This window comes from Geotrypetes seraphini, chromosome 2 (assembly GCF_902459505.1).
Source record: "Geotrypetes seraphini chromosome 2, aGeoSer1.1, whole genome shotgun sequence".
Taxonomy (NCBI): domain Eukaryota; kingdom Metazoa; phylum Chordata; class Amphibia; order Gymnophiona; family Dermophiidae; genus Geotrypetes; species Geotrypetes seraphini.
In genome coordinates, this window is record NC_047085.1 from 445,516,436 (window position 1) to 445,540,628 (window position 24,193).

Consider the following 24,193-nt stretch of genomic DNA (forward strand, 5'->3'; position numbering starts at 1 on the left):
TCTGGTGATACAGACAGGTCGTGACCAGTCTGGGCCGCCGCGGGAGCGGACTGCCGGGCAGGATGGACCTATGGTCTGACCCGGCGGAGGCACTGCTTATGTTTTTATGTTCTTATGAATTTTGGCAGCAGGTGGGAGTCATGGTCAAACACTGTTGCATATAAATGTTCCCTTAACGTACGCTGGAGAAATTTCAATTTCTTTGATGCTTCTATTGATATGACCAATGATTATAAAAGGTTAACAGCAATACTTACTGCTGTTGCAATTCAAACTATTCTGAAAACACGGAAAAATGCATCTTTATTATCTTTTCAATTTTGGTGGAACTCACTTTGCTTAATTGGGAAATATGAGGCAACCATAATGGAAAAGAGAGGCAAGAAGGCTAAATTTAAATGGTTGTGGTCACCTATACAAGAATATGTGGACAATGTTTGAGTGTATGTATGTTTATGTATGAATGTTGATATAGTTTGTGAATAGACTTTTCAGAAGGTATATTCTCTCCTGTTTGAATGTATGTTTATTATATAAAATTTCAATAAAAATTATGGAAAAAAAATCAGCATGATAATGACTATACCAGTTATCAGCCACTCAGAAAAATTAATTAAGCAATTTAAGGGCTCCTTTTACTCATTTGTGATAGCGTTTTTAGCGCGTGCTTAGCATGCACTAAATTGCTGCACATGCTAGACCAGGGGTAGGGAACTCCGGTCCTCGAGAACCGTATTCCAGTCAGGTTTTCAGGATTTCCCCAATGAATATGCATGACATCTATTTATATGCACTGCTTTTAATGCATATTCAATGGGGAACTCCTGAAAACCCAACTGGAATACGGCTCTCGAGGACCGGAGTTCCCTACCCCTGTGCTAGATGCTGATGCCAGCATTGAGCAATTCTGCGCGCGCTAAAAACGCTATCGCAGCTTAGTAAAAGGAGCTCTAAGGGTTCAGCACTGAACTCTTAGGACACCGAGCGATGCCTGAGTGAAGACACCCTTCCACACCTAACACCGCCCAACACCGCCTATATTATAAAGTAGGCGTGGTTATGGGCAGAAAATAGGCATGGTTGAGTTAGGTGCCACCAAATTAGGCGAGTGGAAAGCTGGCCTAAATGAACAGCACCTATGTCTAGGATGCCTAGCAATGCCTAAGTCAGCTTAGGCACCGTTAGGCGTGATTCTGTACACAGCGGTCTAGCAGTTGATTGACAACTGCAACAATGTAGGCACACTTAGGCACCGTTTATAGAATCTGGCCCTTAATCCTTATTTTTTAAAAAGCATGTTTCAAGTTTAATAATGTATTGATTATGGTTTAATCATGTCTGTATTGAAACCACCCCAGGAAACACAAACTCTGTATTGTAACATCTTTACAGAATCTCATGTATTATGACACCATTACAAAGCCCATATAAACCGCTCTGAATTTACTCCCCTAGTCATCAGCAGTGATATACTTGTGCTTTTGTAAAAGCGTTACAATGCAGAGTTAGTGTTTTCTGAGTTGGTTCTCAATACAGCCTTCTTAACCCATAATCAATCCTATTAAATAGGATCCCTAGAACATCTAAGATAAGAAAAACAGGTGAAGGAAGGGAGGTGATGCAATAAGTCGATGCGTTTTCAAAAGGCTCTCACTGAAATCCACTAACATAGAACACAGTTTTGTTAAAATTCTGCTTTGTTCACATGACGACTGTTTCCCTACATATCAGATTGATACGATCTTGGATCTAAATCAAAACCTGGACCCCCAACCTCCTACGTAGAGCAATGCTGACCATCAGCATACCAGTGAGTAACACATTTGTAATGTTTTTTCAGAGGTTATGTAGGATCAAAATATGAAACAGCACAAAGTTAAATATTAAACCAAATGTTGTCAGTGCCCCTTTGAGGGTTAACACAATAATTCTATGTGAATGCTTCACCCTGTGTGCTCTCACTGCTAAAATTAGCTGGCAAGGCTCCTCTCTGTCTGTAGCTTACAGCTTTATTCTCATAAGACCATCATGAGATGCACTCAGTTATTTGTTGAATCCCCTTCCAAATTAAGTCACCATGAAAAGTGGTGGAATCGGGGCACTCAGACACAGCCATTTAATTATACAGTATGAGCCAAGCGATCAGCCATTACAGGTATTTCTTTATGACAATGAAGAGGGCTAATTACTATGGGAAGAGGGATGGTGACTAAGCTTTTGTAAAATTAGCTTAAGCAAACTTTTCTAAGGACTGAAATGTTGGTCTTTTTGGAAGTAATTTTATAAGCAACTTGGTGGGGGAAGGAGATTCTTACTAAACTACAGTAAAATAACACATTTTACCACAGAAATGTTTGTCATGGGAGTTGCTAACCTGTCGTACCCCAGTAACTACTTTAGTAAATATAAATTTGCATGGCTGCAGCCAGGGACACTGCATGTTCCTGGCTGCATTAACACAGATAACAGACCTCAAGTTGGGCCCACTATTTCTTAAAGGGGCAGGTGGTGGAATAAATCAATCCACCCCAATGAAACTTTCCCTGACTCAAAACACATGTCTCTACCCCTGTAGTCCCCGATGAAAAGCACAAACACTACCACCCTAGACCCTTATTTAGCAGCTTGCTCTCTAGATATTACCACAAGACTGCTTCTAGGGGCTGACCAGTGACATTTTGAACTTGGGCACTTCAATCACGAGGAGAATACCTGGCATGTGCCAGAAGAGTTTAGGAACTTTTTCTGCTTTGAGGGGGTTTCGGGAGGGGGGGGGGGGGGGAGGGAGTTGATCATCACATATTCCTTGATACGCTGTCCTTGCTGGATTCCAGGGTTCTGTTCTCTCCTGGTTTTCATATTATCTCTCCCACTGCACTTTCAGTGTGTGCAATGGGGGTTCCTCCTCCACTGCTATTCCGCTGTCAATTGGTGTACTTCAAGGCTCTGTCTTGGGCCCTCTCCTTTTCTCCATATATACCCTCAGTGCGCTGATCTCCTTCTATGGGTTTCAAAATCACCTCTATGCTGATGATCCCAGATCTACTTCTCCACACCACATATCTCTACAAGAATCCAGGCTCGAGTTTCAGACTACCTATCCAACATTGCTACCTGGATGCATCACCACCATCTAAAACTGAATATGTCTAAGACTCAATACTTTATCTTCCCACCTAAACTCTCTTCCCCCCTCCCCCCATTCTCTCTCTCTCTCTCTCTCTCTCTCTCTCTCTCTCTGTGATCAACACTCTCCTCCTCTGTGTCTCGTCATCTCACAACCTTGGGGTTATCTTTTACTCCTCTCTCTCCTTCTCCATTCAGATCCAACAAACTGCTAAAGCCTGTTGTTTCTTCCTGTATACTATTACCAAAAATCTGACCTCTCCTTTCTGAGAACTCTGCCATAACCCATATCCACACTCTCATCACCTCTCACTTAGACTACTGCAACTTGCTTCTCTCAGGTCTTCCATTCAACCCTCTCTCTCCCCTTCAGTCTGTGCAAAATTCTGCTGCACGTCTTATAATCTATGAGAGCCAACATGCTCATATTACCCCTCTCCTCAAGTCACTTCACCGACTCTACATCCATTTCCGAACATAGTTCAAGCTCCCCATACTGACATACAAATAGTGTCACTTGTCTACAGTTCTTCAATATCTCTCCACACTTCTCTCCTCCTATGCTCCCTCCTCCTATCTGTACCCTTCTCCTCTGCTGCCACTTCCAGACACCAACCCTTCTATCATGCTGAGTCGAATGCATGGAACAAACTGCCTGAGTCATTACATCAGGTGCCATCTTTAGCAGTATTCAAATCCAAGCTAAAGGCCCATATTTTTGATGCTGCATTCAACTCCTAACTTCCACTCATCATAAAATTATCTATGCACATCCTATCATTCTCTCTGCAGGAAACTCTCCAACCCTATATGTCCTGTCTGTCCAAATTAGATTGTAAGCTCTTCAGAGCATCGACCGTCTATTACATGTTAAATGTACATCTCTGCAAATATTTTTCAGCACTATAGAAATGATTAATAGTAGTAGTAGTTGTGTTTTGTGTCAGAAAAATTGAGAGTGAGGGTTTCAAGTTTTATTATATTTGATATACCGCTTATTAAAGCCTAAGCGGGTCGTATCGAGGTAGAAGAAGATATCTTCTTTTTCAAAGGTCCGACGGCGACAAGAGGACATCCATGGAAAATCAGGAGCGGGAAATTGCACGGCGACACCAGGAAATACTTTTTCACCGAAAGAGTGGTTGATCGCTGGAATAGACTTCCACTTCAGGTGATCGAGGCAAGCAGCGTGCCTGATTTTAAGAAGAAATGGGATCGTCACGTGGGATCTCTGCACAGAGATAAATAGGGGAGGGTCATTGGGGTGGGCAGACTAGATGGGCCACGGCCCTTATCTGCCGTCTTTTTCTATGTGTCTATGTATATATATATATAAAATAGGGGAGATTCACAAGACTTGTTAAAACAATGGACAAACATATTTGACACAAAAGGGAAAAAAACGGATAAAGGATACATCAAAAAAGAAAAGAAAAGGGGAAAGGAGCAGACCAGGAGGGTGGGTAACAAAAGATTGAAAAAGAAAAGAGTAGCAGAAGAAGAAGAGAGATGAAGAAAGGAGAGAAGAGAACAACATTTTACAGAATAGGACATTTACACCGTTGACATTGTTTCTCTTAAAAGGTTCCCTTGGAAGCATCAGACTGGGTGATAATGACCCAATGCTCCTGGGGAGGAAAGATAATGCCACAAATAATGCAGCTTCTGAAGTTAAATGCAAGCTATATTATTTGATTTACATAATAATGAAGCACTTTATATACATTTACATTATGTAGCTTATATTGCAGTAAACTAATGTATATTAGGGGTAAGTGATGCATGATTTTGCCAATGAATGTGAAGTAACTTCTCCTATTAACTCATGCATCCACCATTCTCTAGTCCTCCGGGACTATTCCTGACTCTGAGGAATCATTGAAAAATACACACATAAGCACCAAGGGCTCCTTTTACTAAGGTGCGTTAAGGCCTTAACACACAGAATAGCGCACGCTAAATTGCCGCGCGTGCTAGACCTTAATGCCAGCATTGAGCTGGCGTTATTCTAGAAACATTCTGCACGGTGTAGCGTGCGGTAATTTCGTGCGTGTGCTAAAAACGCTAGTGCACCTTAGTAAAAGGAGCTCTAAGTCTGATCGGCACATGTACACAAAAATGAAAATTAATTCTATAAAAATATAATAAAATTTTTTTAAAAAATACAAATTAATTAAAGAAAACAAGATAGATTTATTTATTACTTATTTCCATAGTTTAGAGGAGTACGATATAAATGACAGCTCAACTCCTCTTATGCTTACGCTGCCATTACAATTTGGAATAACCTACCTGTTTACATTAGGACTGATATTAATTACTTAAGGTTTTGTAAAAATATGAAAACTTTTTTATATGATTTGTTGTAATATTCATGGTATGGTGATATTTTAATTATTGACTGTTTTTGTATTTACCCATAGATTTTATGGCTTCTTTGGATGTAACTTGCCTTGAACCTTTTTGGTATAGTGTGATTAGTAAATTGTAGATTAGATTAGATTATTTAAGATGAAGAAAGAAATTTGAAGACCAAAACAGGTAAAAATGTGTCAGATTGCTTACACACAACTATAAGTGCTCCATTAGGAGTGGATGCTGAAAAGTTTTCAGCCCAACCAAGAATAGAATGATATGAATATGATTCAATCAATGATCTGAAACAATGGCAAAATATAGAATTTTGTTTCTGTAAATTGGCACTTAGTGAAATAAGATAACACTCTTTTCAGCTACAATGGCAAAATAACGCTCAGAATTTAGGAAGTTGGTTAGTTGGGCTGAGAACTTTTCAGCACCCCCTCGTAATTTGCTTTCCTAATGTAATTAAAATTCTCTTTCAGTGCATTTAACTTAATAGTTCTTTTTTACATTTGAAAGATTTTTTCACTTTATTTTTTCTTTGATTTTTTTTTAATTTTTTTTAATAAACCAAACTTATTTTACGTCAGCGTATGTATTGGATCCTTCCTGAACTCATGGAGAATCTACCGGACTGGTTGATTCTTGAAAGTCATCTTATGGCCCCACTTCATCTTAAGTTTTTGCTCAATAGTATATCCACACATAACAAGCACTATTAATACTGAAACCTTATTATATCTTTTTATAGAGAGCTATGTGTTACCCACTCATTGACTAGCGGCCACACATAAATAAGAGATTTTTTGTATGGACCTTCAGAGTGCAGCTAGGCATTTCATACTACTAGCTACTGTGATCTGTGATCCATTGTAAGCAATGGATCCATTGTTTACAACATTGTTTACAACGGATCACAGCTCTCTCAGTTGTTCCCCTCGACCCTGAAAAAAAATTTCTTTTTGAAACATGCATGTCGGGAGAGGTGGCATTGATGAAATTTGAGAATCTACTGTAAGCTAAATAGCTATATCTTCTTTAAGAATAACAAGAATATAAGTTAAAACAATAAAAGAAAAAGAAAAAATAATGAAACAGTGAAGCTAAGAGCTATTTTAAAATGATGTCAATAAAAGATTGGACTGATGAAGACTTTAGTAGCTCATAGTATGAAATGCCTAGCTGCACTCTGAAGGTCCATACAAAAAAAATCTTATTTATGTGTGCCCACTTCATCTTAGCCACATATTGAGGGCTCCTTTTACAAAGCCGCAGTAGCGGTTTAACGCGCATAATAGCGCGTGCTAAACCACTGGATGCGCTAGCCGCTACCGCCTCCTCTTGAGCAGGTGGTAGTTTTTCAGCTAGCGCAGGGGTTCGCGCGTGATTAAAAGTAGCTCGCGTTAAAGACGCTACCGTAAAAGGAGCCCTGAGTATCAAGCTTCCTAGAATTTACAAGGCCAATATTATTTTTCATTCAACTTGGACTATGTTAAAATTTATAGATGGTTTAACTCCTGTCTCAATACAGCAAACAAAATGTCAATCCCTATGGTTGAACTGCAAGGTACAAATTGGCGATTCTAAAGTCCTCTGGAAATATTGGTTGATGGCAGGCATTCGAACTCTAAATAATGTAATTTTGAATGGAAAAAATGGTCTCTTTATTGCAGTTACAACAATCGTTTGCTATTTCAAAATCTCAAAGTTATAAATGGTTGCTATTGAAACAGGCCATTCAGAAGGGGTTCCATGAATGGCGTAATTTAAAAAGTCAGTATAGTTTGCCAGGTCTATGTTTTCAGGTAGATTTTTAAAGACATCAGGTCGGCAAGTGGTATAAATTATTGTCTGAATATTTAGAGAAAAAAACCTAAAACAAGCTTAATAATAATAATAATAATAAATAAATTTATTCTTGTATACCACCCAACCACAAAGTTCCAAGCGGTTAACAAAGAAGAACTGTTCAAATCAATGAAAAGGTACATCATGTTAAAAATGAATAACAAGAAGAAGTTTCCATAGTTATTTAACAAACTTATCAAACAAGTGTGCTTTTAAAAATTTTCTAAAAACATTATAAGAATCCGTTTAACAAATAAGCGGGCTTAACCAAGAGTTCAGTTTGCCTAGCTGAAAGGCAAATGTCCTATTCAAAAATTTCTTGTAACGACAGTTCTTAACTGAAGGATACATAAACACTATCTTATTACGAGTGTTTTTTGATGAGGTATAAAAATTAAATTGAGAAGCAAGATATCCCGGAGCAAAACCAAAAAGAGATTTAAAACAAAGGCAACCAAATTTAAAAAGAATACGTGCCTCAAAAGAAAATGGGCTGATGTGATCATATTGCTTCAAGCTTAAGAGACATTTGTGCCCGGATTCTGTATAGGATGCCCGGCAGGCCTGGTGATCCGGGGTGTCGGGTGGGCGGCCTTCTGGCAGGAAGGGTTGGGTACCCTCCTGCCAGCGATTGGGGGTGTCGGGTGGGCGGCCTTCCGGCAGGAGGGGGTTGGACACTCTCCTGCTGGCGATCGAGGGTGTCGGGTGGGCGGCCTTCTGGCAGGAGGGGTTGGGCACCCTCCTGTTGGTGATTGGGGGGGAACAGGCGGCCGCGGCCGCTATACTTATCGCGGCAGGGAGATCCCTCTACTAGGGAGACACATAGGGTCACCTAGGGTTTGCCTAAGGCAAGCTTAGGCGGTCTTGCAGGCCTCCCTAGGCTCCCGGAGGTGCCTTCAATATAGGCGGCCTGCCTGGGGAGCATTTTTTTTAAAAACATGCGTCCCGAATGGCAGATTAGACAGCTGTAGGACGCCTACAGCTGCCTAAAATTGAGACGCACTTTGCACAATCAGGGCCTTGGAGTATAGAAACAAAGCAGCATATTTCTGGTATGCAATGGCCACAGATTTGGACTTGGAGAATAAGATGTACAGCATCAGCATCTATGAAACAAACTTGTTTTTTTTGTTATATAGAATATTTTGGACTCCTGTTCGTTTGCAAAAATTGGATAACACAAAGTCTAATAGATGCTGGCACTGTCAACTTGAAGTAGGGACATTGGATCATCTATTATTTTATTGCCCGTTGATACTTAATTTCTTGAAGTCAATTTGGGGCAAAATTAATTTGGTTTTAGGTGTCTCTATCCCATTGTCTCATGACGTGATTTTATTTGGGACATTGTTAAAACTTAATAGTCCAATTGATAAATATAAAAATAGACTTCTGCTTATAATGACTGGGGTGGCCATACAATTAATAACTAGGAATTTGAAAAATTGGGATAGATTGAATTTTTCTTTTTGATGGGAAACACTTTGTTTATATTATCGATATGAAAGGATGATAGCAGAACAATCTGGGAATAGTAAAATTTTCAAAGTTATTTGGAGTCCATTGGAATCATTTGTTAAACAATAACTCAGTTACCAGAATTCATTTGGTCTACACACACATCCAGGTAGAGAGGAAGGGAAAGGTGGGGGGAGGGGATGGATAATTTGTTTCAGTTATAGGCAAGAATGTAAGTGCTGTTTTTTGGGATCTTGAATGTATAATTGTTGCACTTTGTGTATGCATAAAAAAATCAATAAAGATTAAATAAATAAATAAACCAAACTTAACAGACATGATTATCATGATGGTCATAAGTCTCCATTTATAATAATAATAATAATAATAATAATAACTTTATTTTTCCATACCGCCATAGTCAAGCCACTTTTAGGCGGTTTACATTGAAAGAAGGCTGGATAGTCAGCGAATAACAATAAGTCTAAATAGAAAGCTTACATACTAATTGGAGTTCCATGGGTAAAGAATACATGAAAAGGAGCTTCTTGAGAGAAAGAAAAGGCGTTTACAGAGGGGGATATCCTAGTGAGAGGGAGAGGACTCTTTTAGTCAATGAATTTGTCGAATAGGGCGGTTTTAATTGATTTTCTGAATGCACTGTAAGTCAGATTGGGTTCATTTATGAAGTTTCTCAGCCAGACTTGCTGACTATTCGCTTAGAACATGAAGGTTCTATCCAGGAAGAATTTGTATCTGCAGCCCGTGATCTTTGGGTATGCAAAGATGTTTTTGTTTCTGGTTGTTCGTGTGGGGATGTATAGAATGAAGTGAGTTTGCAGGTAGAAAGATGCTAGTCCCCAGACTTGTTTGAAATAGATGCAAGCAAATTTGAATAGTATTCGCGCTTCTATTGATAGCCAGTGCAGTTTTTTTATAGTAGGGGCTAATGTGGTCATTTTTTCTCAGTCCGAAGATTAGGCGAATGGCGGTATTTTGTACTAATCTCAGTTTTTTTACAGTTTTTTTGTGGGATACCCAGGTAGGGCAACAGTGATTTTTAATTTTATTAATGCTTGCTTTTCTTTTCTTTTACAGATGTCTACATGATTTAAGAGAATCAAATAAATAATGTGTTCTTTTCCTAAAAAAACTGCTGTACCTGTTCTAGCTTTGATCACTGAAATAACTACTCAGGTAAGTCATTTTCCACTAAGGGTGTGTATTAATTTTGAAATGATGTGGAAAACACAAAGAAATTGCTATTTTTAAAATTTATCTGTTATTCTTTACAACAGAAATTGGAATGAATTAGACAAAAAGAATCACTATTCATCTGTGGTTGTTTTTGTCTAGGGGGCAGAATAACTGAAAATATAACAGAGAAACAGAGAAAATGACGGCACATAAAAACCATATTGCCTATCGAGTATTCAAGGGGGTGCTGAAAAGTTCTCAGCTCAATCAAGGCGTGAATGACATGGATATGGTTCAATCAATGATCTGAAACAGTCAAAACACAGAATTTTGTTTCTGCAAAATAGCACTTAATGAAATAAGATGACACTCTTTCCAGCTACAGTGGCACAAATAATGCTCAGAATTTAGGAAGATGGTTGGTTGGGCTGAGAACTTTTCAGCACCCCCTCATAATATCCCTTCCTCTCCCTTAGGGATCGTATGTGCTTGTCCCAAACTTATCAAAATCCCAACTGAAGTCCCAAATAAAAAACAGGACATCAAAAACGCTTCCAGGAAGCGATACCCCATTTTTTCCTCTCGTCTTATCCTCCCCTCCTTTCCTCATTTTATTTTTATTTATTCAATGTAATTTAAAAACCTTCCCTTCCCTTTTCTTTCCTTTTCTTTCATACCCTTCGTAATCAAGTCTTTGTATTGACATTATTCCCCCTATTTTTATTTTGTTTTCATTATATACAATTTTTTAAAATAATTTTTATCTCTTATTATTGTAAACCAACCAGATACTTGTGATGGGCGGTATATCAAAATATTAATAAACTTTAAACTTCCTAAATTCAGATACATTCTCCAACACCTCCACTAGGAGTCCATTCCATTCATCCATCACTCTTTCCATAAATAAGTATTTCTTTAGATTACTCTCTGTCTGTCTCCTTTCACTTTAATCCTATGCCTCTTCATCCCAGAGCTTCTTTTCACTTGAAATAGACTCACTTCCCTTGCATTTAAGTCAGACGGCATTTAAATGTCTTTATCTTATCTCCCCTCTATTAACTTTTTTCCAAAGTATACATATTAGGGTCTTTAAGTGTGTCCCCATATGCTTAAGGATGAAGTCCACTGACCTTTTAGTAGCTGCCCTGTATTCTGTTGAATAAACGGCTGCATGAAATTGTATTCTGTTGTTTAGACAGCCGTTCTAAATATGAATAAATCCAGAAGCAGCAGTATGAAAATCTAGACCGCGAAACACTGGCTGCGTTGGTGAAGAAAGAGGCGGCTATCGTTGTGAATATCGGAAAATAAGATACAGAAAATTGCATAAGACTGAAAGTAGTTTTAATCTGCTAGTACGAATTCAACGATTCAGATAAGTACAACTGATCTGGACATCTTTAAACCTAACAGTTTTCCTCGTATGCCATGGGCCATAAAATCCAGTAAAAGAAAAGAAAGAAGAAAATGTGACTTTAAAGGATTTGGATACAAATAATTAAAGAACAGGACCTTGTTATTTAACTCTCCAAAATACAGTGCATAGATAAATAACTACAGTGATAATAAGTTTTTTAAAAAAGCATATATATATATATATATATATATATACACACACCATGTTTCCCCCAAATTAAAACAGTATCTTAGATTAATTTTGGGTCCAAAAAACGTACTAGGGCTTATTTTCAGGGGATGTCTTATTTTTTTCATGTACAATGATCTTCTCTCCCTTCCTTTCCTCCACCCCAATCCTCTGTCCTTTCTCTCCCCCACATGCAGGGCTGAATTAATGAATAGGCCCAGTAGGCACATGCCTAGGGCCTGAAATAATCATGGGGGCCTGCTGAAGGACGAACTACCATGCCATTTCTTTTTTAGACAGCAACGGGCCACCCCTCTTCCCTTCCTCCACGGCAACGGGCCCCCACCCGATGACGATGACGACAACGCTGCCGCCACTGGCATCGACGGACGGCAACGCAGCCAACCGCCAGCATCAATGGCAATGCAGCTCCAAGAAGGTCCCGCGATGACTGTGTCTGCTGGTCCATCCCCCTCCGACGTCACTTACTTCTTCTGGGAGACACAGTCTTCGCGGGATCTTCATTGAGCCAGCCGCATTAACCGCATTAGCCGCATTGATGCTGGGGGGAGGCTGCATTGCCGTTCATTGATGCCGGGGGTTGGCAGTGTTGTTGTCATCGTTGATGCCGGATGGGGGCCCGTTGCCATTGCTGGGGGGAGGGGCGTTTTTGTTGCTGTGTGGAAAGGGTGGTGGAGGGAGAGAAAGGGAGCAAATGCTGATGGAATTGGTGTACAGGGAAAAGGGGAAAACAAGGGGAAGGATACTGGATGGATTTAGGTCAGAGGGAAAGAAAGGGGGCTAATGTTGATGGAATTGATATGCAGTGAAAGGGGGGAGACATAAGGGGGAAGGATACTAGATGGAATTGGGTTGGAGGGAAAGAAAGGAGGCAGATGCTGATGGAATTGGTGTGCAGGGAAAGGGGGAAAACATAAGGGGGAAGAATACTGGATTGATTTAGGTTGGATGGAAAGAAAGGGGGCAGATGCTGATGGAAGTGGGGGGAAGAGAGAGGAGAGAGTGAAATGCCAGACCATGGGGGTGTGGGTGTGGGAGAGGGAAAGGAAGGGAAGAAGAGGAGAGGAGAGAGATGCCAGATCATTGGAGGAGGGAATGGAAGAAGATGGATGCAAGACCAATGGAGGTGAAGGGAAAAATGGAAGGGGGAGGCATACAGTTTCTGGAAGTGGCATAGAAGGACAGAAGATGAAAGGAAGAGAGTGACAAGAAGATGAAGAGAGCAGAAACCAGAGAAGACTAAGGTAGAAAAAAAATTTCTATTTATTTATTTTTTGCTTTAGGGGACATGCATCGCTGTTTCTGTGGTGTTGCATTGTATGCAGAGTCCAGCTTCTTGGTGGTTCAATTTAACCTTTGTCTTCGTATTTCTATTTTATCACCCCTTATTCAAAACTGTAGAGCATTTTTTTGTGCCTGCCATGGTGGTAACAGCTCTGATGCTCAGAATTCTATGAGCATCTGCGCTGTTACCACCGTGGCTAAAAACCATACTACAGTTTTGTAAAAGGGGGAGAGGTTAGTTTGTGATTACATATTCCATACTAGGCGAAGGTGTTTTCTGTGTTCGGTTTGTTTGAAAGACATGGTTTTTTGTTAGCGTTGACTAGCCTTGTTTGGCAAAATGCATCAGGCATGGTTCTTGGGAGCACCTTGAATTAACCTGATTTGAATCTCCTTATTTTCTGCCAATCTTCTTTTGTTTCATGTTGGATTCTTTGGTGGACTTGTTGTTTCATTGCAAGTTAACATACATGGAATGAAACATACTAGAGGAGTTACAGATTTGATTGTTTATACATTCATATGGGTTACAGTTGGTTGATGTAGAGTGAGGCAGTTAGGTGTTGCAAACTTGGTTATTAATATAGATTTATATTTCGGATAATATTACTGCTTTACAATATATTTGAACACTTTTATATATGCATGGAAAGGGTTCAGAGTTAATGTCCTGGGTAAGTAGGTGGGAAGGGAAGGAAGGGGGATTTGTTCAGAGATGTTTGCAGGTTGCATAGAAGAAAAACTGTGCATTGGTATTCTTTTGTTTTGAATTAAATTGTTTGTTTTGAATGAAAAAAAAAAATAAATATAAGTGGAAATAAAGAAGTAAATAAGAAAACAGATAAATTGGGGTGGGTGGGGCAGACCCAGGGGGGCCCAGTGTACTTGTGTGCCTAGGGGCCCTCAAAGAATTAATCCTATCCTGCCCACATGTGCAGCATCTTTCCTCCCCTCTCACCCATCCCCTTGTGCCATCCCTCTGCAGCATCTTTCTATCCCTCCCATCCCCCAATGAAGCAGAACCCTTAAGCTGCATCTTTCTATCTCGCCCATCCCCCCATGCAGTAGAGCCATGCTGACCCTCCCATTGTAAGACCAATATACCTTCCTCCAAACAGCAGCATTGGCTGCACTTTAAACGGGCTGCTTGGCGGTCTTCTCCCTCCAGCTCTTACCCTCTGCCGCTTTGCCGTGAGACCAACATAGCTCCCTCTAAACAGAAGCATCAGCAGCATTCTAAACAGGCTGCTTCATGGCCTTCTCCCACTGGGGCATTCCCTGTGCCACGTCGCTGATGACATCATCATTGATGCGGCAGAGGGTAGGACCCAGCGGGAGAAGACTGCAAAGCAACCTGTTTAAAATGCTGCTGACACTACTGCTTTTGAGGGAGGTATGTTGGTCTCGCAGTGAGAGGGTCGGCAGAGTTTGGATGGGAGGGAGAGATGGAAAGATGCTGTGCAGGGGGATGGGTGGGAGGGTCGGGGAATGCGCGGGGATATTCGGTAGGAGCTTCAAGGGTGATCTAACACGGTGACACCAGGAAATACTTTTTCACCGAAAGAGTGGTTGATCGCTGGAATAGACTTCCACTTCAGGTGATCGAGGCAAGCAGCGTGCCTCATTTTAAGAAGAAATGGGATCGTCACGTGGGATCTCTGCACAGAGTTAAATAGGGGAGGGTCATTGGGGTGGGCAGACTAGATGGGCCGCGGCCCTTATCTGCCGTCTTTTTCTATGTTTCTATGTTTACCTGCCCCAAAAATCATGCTAGGGCTTATTTTCAGGGAAACACGGTATATATATATATAAATAAAAGAATAGTATAAGAAAAATAGAAAATAGATAGGATGGTGTTTTTTGCCAATGATTTAAAAAGTTATTATTTTTTAAATTCTTTATTCATTTTATAACTTACATCAAGTACATCAATATTAATATTAACATTGCAACATAGATAATTCACTTGAGATTTTACAATTGATCTTTATCAAATTAAATTTATCCCCCTCCCTCCCTCCCTTCATTTTATATTTCATAAAATCATTTTCTTCAATTTCTAAAATCCCCTCTCCCCGCCCTATTTTTCATTTGTTCTAAACAGGGAAGAAAAATATATACTTAATCTTTACAATAGTCTGATAATGGCCTCCTTACATCCTGAAATTTATTAAAATTTCCTTTTTGAATGGCTAATGTTCTTTCCATTTTATAAATATGGCATACTGAATTCCACCAAAAACTAAAGTTCAATCTATTCCAACTTTTCCAATTATGTGTTATTTGTTGTATGTCAAAATAAGCAATAATTTATTATTATTAGAGGTATATTTGTCTCTTGGCCCTCATCTCCATGCCAAATAATACTGTGTCATATGATAATGCCACATGATTTTCCAATAAGCAATTTATTTGGCTCCAAATTGATTTCCAAAATTCCATAATAAATGTACAGTAGAATAATAAATGGTCTAAAGTCCCTGCTTCAAGGTGACAATGCCAGCATTTATCAGACTTAGAGCTATCTAATTTTTTTAAACGAACAGGGGTCCAGAAGGCTCTATGCAACAAGAAAACCATGTGTGTCTCATAGATGCAGACATTGTACATCTCATCCTCCAAGACCAAATGTGTGGCCACTGAGATGCAGTAATTGGATGCTTACCAACCTCAATGCTCCAAATGCCTCTAAGACCATTCCTTGTTTTTTTATTTATTAATTTAGATATTAATTTGTACCACTGTGCAGCCTGGTGTCCCAGGAAGTCTATCTGAAAGCATAACTCAAAACTATATTGATTATTAAGATTTTTCCATTCAGGGAACCCCGCCTGAATGGCCTGTTTCAGTTGCAACCATTTATAATTTTGTGATTTATCAAGACCAAATTTATGTTGCAACTGTGAAAAATCAAGCAGTTTAGCATTGTATATAACATCTTCTAAAATACGTATTCCTGCTATTATCCATTGCTTCCAGACGACCTTAAATCCGCCAATTTGGATCTTGGAGTTAAGCCTTATAGTTTGATTTGTAGAATTTTGTATTGAAATGGGTGTTAAATTATTAACATATCTAATAGTTTTCCATGTAACCGTTAATATTCTGTTTTCTTTATACAATCTAGGCATTTTGATGCTAAAAACATGACACAGCCTCAGAGGAAACAAAAGCTGCCATTCCAACCTCAGCCAATCTGTGAGCTTTTCCATGAGTTCTGGGAGGACCCAATACATACCCTGGCGCATGATATAGGACTGATGCCTATAAAAATTTGGGAAATTTACCCCTCCCTCTGCAATTGGTTTTTGTAGAGATACTAAGGCAACCCTAGCAAGTCTACCCAGCCAAATAAATTTTGTAAGAATACTATTCAATATTTTATAAAAAGACCCCTGAAATAAAACTGGTATCATACCCATTTGGTAGCAAACCACAGGAGAAATCATCATTTTGATAGTTTGGACTCTCCCCCACCAGGATAAATATAAAGGATTCCATTGCTCACATAATTCTGTAACCTTCTGTAATAAACATTTTTATTCATTTTTATTGTTTCTTCCAGTTTGTTTTTATCCATATACCTAAATATTTTATTCCCTCATCTTTCCAGACAAAGGGAAATGAATTAAATAATCCTTTTGTACATTAGACATTAAGTGGAAGAACTTCAGATTTATTCCAATTTATTTTATAACCTGAAAATTTTCCAAATTTCTCAATCATTTCAAGTAAGCAAGGAATGGTTGTCTCAGGATTTCTCAAATAAAGCAAAATATCATCTGCATAAGCAGAGACTTTGTATTCCCAATTAGAATAAAGAATACCCTGTATCTCCTTCGCTTGCTGAATAGCTAATAACAAGGGTTCTAATATAATATCAAAAAGCAGAGGAGATAAGGGACAGCCTTGTCTAACCCCCCTTTTCAGACTAAAACATTCTGAAGAATTATTATTAATATATAATCTGGCAACAGGGGAGCTATACAATGTTTGGATCATTTGTATAAATCCTGATCAATACCAAACCATTCCATTGTTTGATACATGAAGGTCCATTCCACTCTGTTGAAAGCCTTTTCTGCATCCAAGGATACAGAAAAGGCTGGATCATTAATGGCTTATGACAAATTTAACATATGGAAAGCCAACCTGGTGTTATTAGAAGAATGTCTCTGAGCATGTCTCAGAATGTCCCTGTCTGATGCATACCAATGATAAAGGGGAGAGCCTTAGCTAAACGTAGAGCCAATATTTTAGCCAAAAGTTTTCCTTCTACATCAATTAAGGAAATGGGTCTGTAGTTTGAAACCAATGTGGGATCTTTATTTGGCTTTAGTAAAACTATAGTAACTGATTCTGCCATAGTACCCTTTATACAACCATTAGTTAGTTGTAACTGATATAAATTTAACAGATATGATAACAGGGTAATTTGAAATGATTTGTAGAACTCTACTGTAAAACCATCACCATCTGGAGCGGATCCAACTCTAAGGGACTTCAATGCTGTTTGTAATTCTTTTAGCGCTATTGGCTTTTCTAAGCTTTCTTTTATATGATCAGGAATTTTTGGTCCCTTAATTAAATTTAAAAATTCTAATCCTTCCTTCTCTTTATCTGGACAAGGCTCAGAAGAATATAGAGCTTTATAGTATTTTAAAAATTGTTCTAGAATCAAACCAATTTGAGAATAAGTATTCCCTTTTTCATCTTTCACCATTACTATTTTTGTTTTTCGTTTTCTTGCTTTTAAATAATTTGCCATTAATTTTCCTGCCTTATTTGAATTTCCATAATACATTGCCTGTTGAGAAAATAAGTCTTAGAACATAAGAAGCGCCATCTCCGGATCAGACCTTCGGTCCATCAAGTCCGGCGATCCGCACACGCGGAGGCCCTGCTAGGTATACACCTGGCTTATTTTATAGCCAACCATATCTTTATATGCCTCTCTCAAGGAGATATGCATCTAGTTTGCTTTTGAAGCCTAGGACTGTCGATTCCGCAATAATCTCCCCTGGGAGAGTATTCCAGATGTCAACCACTCTCTGTGTGAAGCAGAACTTCCTGATATTAGTCCTGAACTTGCCCCCCCCTTAGCTTCCTTTCATGTCCTCTTGTCCGTGTCAAATTGGACAATGTAAATAGTTTTTTCTGCTCTATTTTGTCGATTCCTTTCAGTATTTTGAAGGTTTCGATCATATCCCCACGCAGTCTCCTTTTCTCAAGGGAGAACAATCCCAGTGTTTTAAGTCGATCCTCATATTCCAGTTTCTCCATACCCTTCACTAGTTTAGTTGCTCGTCTCTGCACCCTCTCCAGCAGTTTTATATCCTTCTTTAAGTAGGGAGACCAATGTTGGACGCAGTATTCCAAGTGGGGTCTGACCATTGCCCTATAAAGCGGCATTATAACTTTCTCCAATCTACTCGAGATTCCTTTCTTTATCATGCCCAACATTCTATTTGCCTTATTTGCCGCTGCCGCGCATTGTGCCGACGGCTTCAGGGTCCTATCTATCAGTACACCCAGATCCCTTTCTTGTTCACTTTTTCCCAGAGTTGCACCTGACATTCTGTACTCGTATTCCTTATTTTTACTGCCTAAATGCATTACCTTGCATTTCTCCACGTTGAACTTCATCTGCCATTTCTCCGCCCATTTTTCTAACCGACACAAATCGCTCTGGAGTTCCTCACTGTCCTCCTGCGATCTGATTGCCCGGCAGAGTTTTGTGTCGTCTGCAAACTTGATGATCTCACTGGATGTTCCGTTTTCCAGGTCATTGATATAAATATTAAAAAGGATCGGCCCAAGTACCGAGCCTTGGGGTACACCACTAGTCACTTTCTCCCAGTCGGAGAACTTCCCATTTATGCCCACTCTCTGCTTCCTGTTTTCCAGCCATTTGCCTATCCATCTTTGTATATCTCCCTCTATGCCATGGCTTTGTAGTTTCCTAAGAAGTCTTTTGTGTGGAACTTTGTCAAATGCTTTCTGGAAGTCCAAGTATATTATGTCCACCTCTTTCCACTATCAATTTGCTCGTTCACGGTCTCAAAGAATTGGAGTAAATTCGTCAAACACGATTTCCCTTTCCTGAATCCATGTTGACTGGGTTTCATCAAGTCATGTGTGTCCAAGTGCTGAACTATGCTATCCTTGATCAGTGATTCAATCATCTTGCCGGGGACAGATGTAAGACTCACAGGTCTATAGTTGCCCGGTTCTCCTCTCGATCCTTTTTTGAAAATTGGCGTGACGTTCGCTTTCCTCCAGTCGTCTGGTATCTGACCAGTTCTGATTGACAGGTTTGCAAGTTTTTGCAGTAACTCTCCGATTTCGACCTTCAATTCCTTCAAGACTCTCGGGTGAATTTCATCCGGTCCAGGGGATTTATCACTTTTAAGTTTGTCGATCTGGTAGTATATCTGATCTAAGTTCACTTCAACTGTGGTGAGGCTGTCCTTTATTTCTCCTGTAAACAGTTTCTCCACTTCAGGTATTGTTGAGGTGTCCTCCTTCGTAAAGACAGACGCAAAGAAGGAATTTAGTTTGTCTGCGATTTGTTTATCTTCCTTGATGTACCCTTTTCTTCCCATGTCGTCCAGGGGTCCCACTGCCTCTTTTGCAGGTTTTTTCCCTTTCACGTATCTAAAGAAGGGCTTGAAGTTTTTGGCCTCCCGGGCTATTTTTTCCTCATAGTCCTGTTTTGCATCCCTCACCGCCTTGTGACATTTCTTCTGTTCATCTTTATGTTTGTTCCAGGCTTCGGTTGTCTTCGTGCATTTCCATTTTTGAAAGAGTCCTTCTTTTCTTTTATGGCTTCCTTCACCTGTATGGTAAGCCATGCCGGTTCTCCTTTGCCTTTAGTTCTCCGATCTTTGGAAATCCTCGGAATGTAGAGATCTTGTGCTTCTGCAATAGTATTTTCAATAGGCACCATGCCTGGTCTACTGTTTCAAGTTTGTCCACCATCTTCTCGAGTCATTTTGTTACCATGGCTCTCATGCAATCGTATTTACCCTTTTTAAAGTTTAAGGTGGTGTTTAAGGTTTTGGCATGTTTCCCTTTCCCGATGTCAAGTTTAAAGTTGATTACATTGTGATCACTCGTTCCCAGTGGAACCATGACTTCTACATCTGTTATCGGTCCGGTGAGACCATTTAGGACCAAGTCCAAGGTAGCGTCGCCTCTTGTCGGCTCTTTTACCATTTGCTCCAGGAAGCAATCCCCTAGCACCTCCAGGAACTTGGCCTCCTTGCCGCAGTTGGAGGCTCCTAGTTTCCAGTCTATTCCTGGGAAATTGAAGTCTCCCAATATAACTACATTGCCTGTCTTGCATACTTGTTTGATTTCCTCCATCATTTCTGAGTCAGTGACCTCCGCCTGTCCTGGGGGACGATAGTAAAGGCCAATTTTTGTATCTGCGCCATTGTGACCAGGAATTTTGATCCAGAGGGACTCCAGCTTCTCTTTCCTGTCTGTTGTAATCATTCCCTAAATAACCCCAAAAAATTTTTGTGAAATACACTAAATCCCTTGCACAGGCAAGTCACAAGCCAGAAAAATCCCAAACTGGAATTTATAGAGGGAACTATAGGGAACTCAAGCGCTCACAGCTAACAGCTTGATATATTTTACAAACTGATAACCATAGGGTGAGCTATCATCGGACCCTTTAAGTTCTCCCCTAAATTATTTATTTATCAAAAAATCTTTAAATTATTATTTTATTCTTATTTCAACTGTTTTCTTAAAAAACTTATTCAGTATTTTGCTTTGTTTCAAATAGCAGACAATACTTTTTAAAGTCCTCTATATAGTTTTAAGAGTACTTAGCTTAATAGCATGGTGACAGAGAGGCAAAGACGACGGAAGATCTCCATTTCGCTCATCCAAATATTATTAAGAGAGCTTCGTCAGGAAAAAGGCCACCGATTTCACCATTTATATCAGCGGCAGTACGAACCGCGGGCAGGCATTCAAGATTAAGGCATAACGAACTGAACCTTTTACTACCGCCTTATTCAGCGTCGTGCCATGCCAACCCTCTAAGTTAGAAGAATGAAGGCGTCTGATGTTGTAATCATTCCAACAGAATCTATTCCTTCCTTAACATATAGGGCAATACCTCCACCTTTCTGCCCTTCTCGATCCCTTCTATATAGTTTGTATCCCTGTAGTACTGTGTCCCATTTGTTTTCTTCATTCCACCATGTTTCTGTTATGCCAATGATATCCATGTTCTCATGTCTTGCTATCGTCTCTAGTTCTCCCATTTTGTTTCCTAGACTTCTAGCATTTGTATACATACATCTAAGTTCCCTTTGTGTTACCTTTTTGGACCTTCTACTCTTGGCTGTCCTTACAGTTTCATTTACGGTATCCTTTACTGCTCCTGTGTTATCTCCCATCTCATTATATTTCCCTTTAGCTTTCAAGAGATCTTGTAGTGTACAGTGTTCCCATTTATTAATCAATTTTGTTTCTAAAATCTTAATGTCTTGTTCCAAACTAGAAAATTGCTTTTTAATTTGTTTTTTAATATATGCCCAAAAGGAAATAATTTGACCTCTTATGGTTGCCTTAAAAGCATCCCAAACAATTTCTATGGAGATATCTTCTGTATTATTAATTTGAAAATAATCATTAATTTCTGACTGAATTTTCTCAATAAAATTTGGTTCTTTAAGCAATGTATTATCAAATCTCCATATAGGTCTATTATTATCTTGATCACATATTTTGAATTTAATCCACACCCCTCCATAATCAGATAAAATAATTGGATCTATGAAGGCTTGTGTTACTTGTTGTACTAAGGAGTTTGAAACAAATATATAATCAATTCTTGAAAAAGATTTATGAACATGGGAACAAAAAGAAAATTCCCGATCATTAAAATGAAATATTCACCATATATCATTTAAGTCACAATTTTGTACCAAATTTTCTAATCCTAATGATTTCATAAATCTACTTGTTTTTTATCCATTAAAGGATCTATAACAGCATTAAAATCCCCTGCCACAACTAAATTAGAAGTAGCCAGTGGTATTAACAATTGTTGTAGAGTTTAAAAAAAAATTCAATTTGATTTGAATTAGGTGCATATACATTAAAAAGCGCCAGCATAGTATTTCCCATTTTCATGTCTACATGTATCCATCTTCCTAAAGGATCAGCATTAATCATTGTAAATAAAGAATTACATTTTTTATTGATTAAGATTGCCACATCTGCCTTTTTCCCTATAGCTGGAACAAAAAAACAATGTTTTACCCAATCTCCTTCCAATTTTTAAGATCCTAAGGCTGATAGATGAGTCTCTTGAATGTAACATATATCTATATTCTGTTATTTTAAAAATAAAAGTGTTTTCTTCATTTTTATTGGATGGTTGAGGCAATTAACATTTAGCAAAAATAACTTAAGCTCCATTAGAAAATTTACTTATTGAACACATGGACCATATCAAATATTTTATCTTATTATAATTTTCTTCTATATAACTCATGTCCCTTAATTTACTTTGAAAAACTTCCCTTATTTTCTTAATTATTATATTTATATAATCCCATAATCCCTTCCCTTTTCTCTCCCATAACCCCTCCCTTCCTATTATACGATAACTTGAAGACATAAAAATTAGACTGGTCCTCTCTCTCCCTCCCCCAAGCAGTCTTATTTCATTATTCAATATATATTTTAAAAATTAGAACAAATTCTATATTCTTTTAATAGTACAATGAATCAAAATCTTATATTTCAATCATATTTTATAAATCTTAGCATTAATTTGTTATCATGAAATGAGTGTAAAAATAGATGTTACAGTATGATCTCTAAATTAATATAATTATCTAAAATTTGTAAGAATTTCACATGTAATTCCCTTTGACCATAATAAATTACTTTTAAGATATCAGAACATCACATTTCTTCACTCAATCCATTATGAATTTCATAACAATTTAGTTTTTTACTATCATTCATTTCAATTTCTCTATCTATCTGAGGAAAACATATATATAATAAAGTGTATTACATTGTTCATCCAAAATAATTAATTAAATTATATAAATAAATAAGTTCATTCATTTAGTATATATATATATATATACTAAATGAATGTACTTATTTATATATAATTTTTTCCATCAAAACCAATAATACAAAACTAGTAATATTCTTACTTGTTACCTACATAAATAGACATTTTATTAATGATTTGATAGGTTTTCCAAATTGGTGTTACAATCTTCTGTGGTGGTTTCCTTTTTCATATTTTGGAAACCCTCCATGTTGTGCTGGATATTTTATTTGTTATTATATAGTAATGGGAGAAATTCTATCCTCTTCTATGAAACATACATATTTTTGGTGATCTCAGCCAATATAACACCATTTTTAGAGTCCATACCCCTAGTGTCCAGGGATGAACCCAGCCGCTCCAAAATAACGATCCTATTCCAATCTTTTCATGTCTCTTTTGATATAAAAGCTATTGAAACTATGTAGCATTAGGTCCTTCAGCGTGTTCTTGCATGCTGGGCTGCCATAACAGTTCTCCAAAGTCATAGACTCCAAGAGCTTCCAGCATTTAATTTGTTAAATTAGTCAGCCCGACCCCTTTATTACCTTTAGTCACCAAAATGCACTGTTCTAATAAGTTATAGGAGGACTTCTGTTCTTCGTCCATTATAAACTGTCTGCTCACCGCTTGCCCAGCGTTCACGAAGACGCCAACATCCCAATCGCAGATCTCATCTGACCCCAGAAGTGTAAGAGCATAGAGCACAAAGGAAAAGCACCTCCCTCATATCTTGGAACAAGATTTGATTGTACCGTCGCTTCCCATGTGACTTCCACTTCGGCGTTGTCATCGGGAATCTTTTCTGTAGCCTGCATGTCTTCACCATGTTCTAAAAACATTCCATATTTTAGCGGTGCTGTCTCTACTATAATCCACTGTTCCTCCTAGGCGTAGAAACCGACTACAATAATCATCAGCCAATCCTCAGAGGGTCTCTCAGCGCCAGCAATGTTTTGGGCCAAAACTCAAGCAATGTCAATACTGCTGTTAGTGACAGGTAAGTTCTCCTGACATCCGCGATTTGATCGCCGTCTGTCCTTTCTCCTCATTCAGCCCAATTTCCTTGCCTTTAAATCCAGGTTTGAGTGGAGACATCAGAATCATAAGATCTTATGATTCCAACTCTAGACTCCTTTGATGTCAGCATGTTCTTGAATATATTAATTTCTTCAAAAGGTATTTTGTAGAAACTTAGAATCTTCTCCCAT